At 34.8% G+C, this 6,150-nt stretch overlaps 1 protein-coding gene across 2 annotated transcripts in view; it reads left to right on the top strand.

The window, feature by feature from the left end:
* Positions 1-6,150, top strand: part of VAV3 (vav guanine nucleotide exchange factor 3) — a 143,270-nt gene that overhangs the window by 74,652 nt on the left and 62,468 nt on the right. The gene's annotated exons all lie outside the window — the stretch shown is intronic.

The following is a 6,150-nucleotide window of genomic DNA, read 5'->3' as shown; positions in this document are numbered from 1 at the left end:
GGGGGGGGGGGGGACAACTGACGGACACATAACACACATCCCCCAACCCCCGAATTTCTCTCTCCATTAATATGTTTGATCTCCTGTTGTTTGAATGTGTTTGAAAGAGAAAAGCCGTTGGAACACATGATGATTTCTGTAAGGTGTAGTTGTATATGTTGGGGAAGTTTCTATTAAGTTGTTCTCACTTCTCTAAAAATCTCTGCATTCCTTTCAAGAATTATTTCATAATAGCTTATGAAGTGTCCTATGTCTTGTGTATCTCATAAAAGCTACTGCAACCTTCTCCATTGGGTTTTCTTTTTGACATTACTATCTACAAACTTTACAAAATGCTGTTGCAAAGAGAATCTCTTTCCCACTGTTTGAATTACATTATGACTTAATCTGCTGCTCTTCACTCAGCTGCTGCTTCAAGATTTTGGCTCTAGCTTTTTGTTCATTTCAAAACTGTATAAGCTTCTTTCTGTCTTTGTCCCTATTTGCATTACTTCCCGACTACTACTTGGCTTTTGGCTCGCTTTGCTATTTGTTTCCTTCATTCTTTCATGAAATCACCAGGATGACAGGTACTGACTTCTGCTGAAGTCAGTGAACTTTATTTTTTCCTGTTACTTTCTTGTATTGGAGATCTTACATGCTATCTTCCAAGTCTGGACTTTTTAAAAATAATCTTTTTTCAATCTGAAAACCATACAGGCAATCATGGATTTCAATGAAAATTACTTTTTTTGGAACACAGGTTTTTTTGTAGCATTTTAAATGGATATTCTAAAGAAAATAAATATTTAAAATTACGTCAAAATTTGAATATTTAAAATAAATTACTTTTAAATTAATACAGCAGAAAAACAAACAGATACTATTCTTCAGAAGAGCTATCTTCTGTGGTGTAAACCACCCCTACTTCTACTTTTTCTTTCTTTTGCACCTTCTGTTTTAATTGCTTTTGTAGTTTTTATTTTAATTGGATAGCTGGGACCCCAGGAGGCAGAGGCTTGTCTTTTTATTTCTCTGTAGAGATCTGTGGACACATATGGTTCAATGTGTATCAATAAGAATGACCATAAATGCCTAGATAACACAAGGTCTGATTTCTTGCAGTTTTCCTGCATATATAATTAAGTAATGCTGTACACGTGCTAGAGGGAACAAAATAAAGGAATAAAAAAAATCACACTTCTGCTGCTTTGTGAGTGGAATAAATTTTTATTTTACAACTTCAAAGAAGAATGATGTTATTTTGGATTTTACATTAAATTATTGCCCCAATTTTTGTAAAATGATACTCTACTGAGGCTTTCTTCGGTGAAATTGGCAGCAACTGAATTAAGATACTGTTAAGATACTGTTTTGTGATATGCTTAGCTTACATCCAGGTGTTCTCTTCTCTTCTCTGTCCTCTCTTCAAACCTCTTTCTCTTTTTTAGTCTATCTATCTTCTGTGCAAAGGCTCCCAGATTTCTGTAGCTCTAGTATAAGCCATAAGAGTTGTGTATCTTCCATCTGCTCGTGAGGTAGAATGACAGGAGGTGCTAGGCTGTGGCATCCTTACGTAGCTGCAAAAACAAAGTCTAAATTACAGTTCTTGCCATGCTTTCCCTTGCTCTATGAATGAATGACTATGGAAAGGACAAATGGTTTTGGCCACCTTGTTGAAAACATGTTCTCTCTCCACCTGATGAGATACTTTGGCCAATGAGTAGGAAGGGAAATCTTGAGATTTTTCTGTTATTTTCCATTTTATTCTTTGTTTAGCTTTTAAAAGAAAGAAGTGTTGATTCAGCAGTGCTGCCCATTCATACTGTACACAGAGTAAGGAAAGGTTTAAGGAGGAGCTTTACCAGTTCCTGTTTCCCTATATGGTCCAGAAAGGGATGGGACAATTCAGAGTCTTTTAAATACTGGTTTGTGTAACTTGAGTATGAATGATTTTCCAGAGTTATGCTGAGAAATGAAGTCTCCCCTAAGTTATCTGCCACACATGCCATCTTAGGAAATGTTATTAAAAAAATGCAGACACAAAGATATGATGTAAAAAATTCAACATTTTCACTGCATTTTGTGGAAGAAATATGCTCTGCATGTACAAAATTCCAACATAGTTTTAATTTTGAAGCTTTTCCTTTTGAAATCTAGAGAAATTAATTTATGATCAATTTAATTTTTCTAGTGGTGTCATTTGCTGCTCCTGTGGGAAATTAGCAAAGGTGGCCTGAGAGTGCTATTAGAAAAGAAATTGTGGAGCATAGCCAGAGTGCTTCGGTAGTAGCAAAATGCCTGGAACATTTATTGTATCGCTACGTATTTCTTTTGTTTCTAGGGGAATATTACAGCCTTTTTCACAGGGCATAATGGATGTGAAACAATCATCCTTTTAGAAAACTGGACATTATTATTCCCCTGTCATGTGGTATTAGTTACTTCCACAGATATGGAATATATATATCTCCCATGATATATGTGTGGTCTGTTTAATCTGGTGTTCTGTCATTCTGCCAATGGTTCATTCCAGACGCTTCAAAGGAAAGTGCAAATCCTCTGTGTGGTGGACAATGCTCAGGAATGATGCTACTTTCTTAATCCTGTTAAATTTTCTTTTTATCTTTTTGGTGTTAAGAGTTTTTACATCTTGTTAATGCTTTTACATAGCTTCCCTGTTTTTGTTGACAGAATTATCTAACTGCATTTCAGAAGTTTTGGAACAGTGAGATCTGTAATGTTGTTTGGGTTTTTTGTAGGTTGCATATCTTATCCTGGTTATGTTTGATTTTTCACCTTTTTACTTTAACATGTGTCTTTGGGTTTTTGTGAGAAGAGTTGATGGAACTCTTGGCTGACTGTTTCTGTATGGAAATTATAACTTCTCATGAACTCTTATTAGTGTACTGTCTGAACTGAATAGTCTTTTTTTTTTAAATTATCTCTTCATAAGTGGAACTTTTTCTATGCCTCAAAGAATTTTCATTCCTATTTGGCAGACCTATTTCTATTTTCTATTTGAAAAGAGGTGATTAGAATTCAAAACCCTTCAGTGAGAATATACCATTAAGTATCTTAAAGGCATTTGAATTTTCCTCAGCATTTTCTGTTTTCTGTTTTCTTTTTGGACCACTGAACAGATATTTTTGCTAGTCTTTCTGAAATGATGCTTAGAACATCCCTGAGCGGATTAAATCCTTTTGTATTTCATTCCAAGTCACAATTTGTGAAAATTCTAAAGACAGACATCCAAAGACAGATGAAACCTTTAGAATGACAAATTTAATAAGTATCAGATTTAGATGATACACTTATGAGACAAACATTGACAAAATTTGAAGATAAATTGCTATTTTGTCATGCTATGCCTTATACCCAAACATATGCCAGCTCTTCAGATGTTTTGCTTCAAAGAAGTCCAGTTCAACAGACTGCAAAAGTTGCAGTGATAAAATATGCAGAGTTAATCAGTTGAATTAATAAATAGAACAAAATATCTGCATTTAGCCCTTGGGTTTTTTTTTTCTTATTGTTCCTGCCCTTGTTGCCATAAAACGGCAGTGCTGGTTGAAATCTTCTGTACTCATTTCTGTCATTATTGATTTACCTTTTTTTCCCCCTGAAGTGCTGCCCTATACATGCTCAAGTAGTCCTCTGTATTTTCATATATTTTTATGCCCTATCACTTAAATTTTTTTGACTTGAAATCCTCTGTGCCCTCTCTTTTTTGATAATGTTCTGATGAACTCCTTAAAGTTTGATTGTGCAGTCTTAAATGCAAGGCCTTATGAAATCCTTAAACACAAGGATTACAGAATGGATGCACATCTTTTTTCTGACAGGGCCCCAGGACATATGTGATGTTCTTTTTTTTTGGTGCCTGATGTGGAGGTCTCCTCTTCCCATTCTACCTCTTCTGGCTACTCAACTGCATTCCTATGCCTTATTTCAAGGCACTGGACAATTTTACTTATCTGGTGATGCTCTCCCACTAGTTGGAAGGGTTTATATTTGGGAATGATTAAGAGTGGGACCTTTGGTAAGCGAGTGTAAGACATACTTTTAGTAGACTAAGGGAGAAGCTGTGTCCCTCGTTATTCCCACTTTCACTGTACAGGTTGTTCTGTGTCCCTTGCAATTTCTGCAGAGGTCCTTAAGACTGATAAAACAGGACCTCTGTCCAGAACATACTGTAAAACTCCTGTCTGTTTCCTAGTCTAAACCAGCAGAATTAACAATTCATTTCTATTGCCAGACTGGAATTTTTCCAACTCGATCTAATTATATTGAATTAAATATTCTTATGCAAATGTTTACTGGTTCCACAGACTATTGAACATTTCAATTAGATGGCCCACCAATAATGGTTCTAGAATCTGAAAATGTTTTGAATATTTTAAATATGGTGCCAAACCCACAAAATGTTCTTCTTTATATTGCTGTTACCAGGGAATGTTTGAAACCTCTCTAATCAGGGAATAAATGGATTAGAAAAATATGAACTGTGGATTTTTATAGTACTTTTTAGTTAATTTATAAGTGATTCCTTTCTCCTTCAAGTAATTCCATTGGAAAAAGTAGTGTATTTCCTTAGGTGGAAAAGAAGTTTAACTGTGTAATGAACTTGAAAGAAAATGTTACCATATGAATGGGTTAAGTTTAGAGTTGCTTTCATATGGTAATGTGTATGCTCCATGCTGTTTATGTAATAATTGCTTGCTACAGCACATTAGAGATTATTCATAAAAAGCATGTGTTTTTGACATCTAAAAAGAAACCAACAGCTTTCATTGTTTACCTTTTTGCTGGCTTGATCAATAGTTGCAAAATTGCTGGCTCTCCTCCAAACCTAGCATGTCAACAGAATTGACAAGTAAATGCTCAAATCCCAGAATGTTCATTGGATTTACCTGCAACAAAGGTTGAGCTGTATTGTTTAACTAACCATCCTTGCTCAACCTGAACAAAAGTCACTTGGGGGGCTTGATATTTTGTGCACAGTCCTACATTGTGGTACTTCTAGGTCACAATTTCATTTTGTTCTGACTTTGCAATGACTAGCTAAATGACTGAAAAGGAGGAGGTAGTCCCACAGCTTCCTTAAAGAGGCTTACTTCATAGTTCCTGCATTTTAAATATTTTGAATTTTCTTTTAAAATAGGAAGGTGAGTAGTTTACTACTTAGTTAGCATGTAAATCCAGCTAGTCTGTTGCATCCATGAGGAGATATTCCCATTTTCTGATCTGTGTTATTGAGGCCAGCTGCTGCTTCTGATGCTTTTGTAGTAAAAAATAATTATAAAAATGTGACCCAATAGTATCATGGCCTCTGTGAATAAACAAAACCCCTAAAAATTGTTCTGAACTATGGCAGTAAAAGTAGCTAGCTGTCAGAACTGAGAACTCGCTCATTTGATAATTTCATTGGCACATTGGTGATGAGCCGGAACGTGAATTAAAATTGTCATGTGTAAAATATCTGCTGGTGGATATCCTCAGATATTCATTTTTTTCCAAAAATAGGAACAAGTAGAAATGAGGTTTTTTGCTTCTGTGTGACATTTGGAAAAAAGATCTCTCATGAGGAAGCAATTCACATAATTCAATATTCTGAATATTGAATATTCTGAAATACAGTAATATTCAAACTGTAATGAAATAAAAAGACAGGCATAAGTCTTATTTTTTTAATAGGCTTTTATGTGGAAATACAGATACTGGATATTTTTCTATTCCTGAAGTGTTAACAGTGAAGTCACCAGTGGCATTTTGGTCTGTCAGTGTTGGCAAAATTTTGGGCTTCCTTTTAAATACAATCCTCCCACCTCCCTTTTCATGAAATTTATTTTATGTGAATTATCAGGAGTATGAATTACCTTTCTGTGTAGGGATTTCTTAAATCAGATTATTGAAAATGAGTGAGTTTCTTAATTATTTATTATGAAAAGTACAGTCACCAAATGGAACTAATTATCTAGTTGAGTTTGGGATATTTCCTAGATGTAAAAATAATATTCAACAGCAGCCATTAAAAATCAGATTAATTTATTCCCATTGGAGGATAGAATGACATTTGATATTTTTTTTTTCATGAGATCTGCACAACTAAATAGAGGCCATTTAAAAAAAAAAATAATCCACAACTAAACCCAACAGAACAACCCGCGC

Source organism: Athene cunicularia, assembly GCF_003259725.1.
Source record: "Athene cunicularia isolate RWA chromosome 8 unlocalized genomic scaffold, athCun1 chr8_part1, whole genome shotgun sequence".
Classification (NCBI taxonomy): Eukaryota; Metazoa; Chordata; class Aves; order Strigiformes; family Strigidae; genus Athene; species Athene cunicularia.
This window is presented reverse-complemented; position numbering and strand designations above follow the sequence as displayed.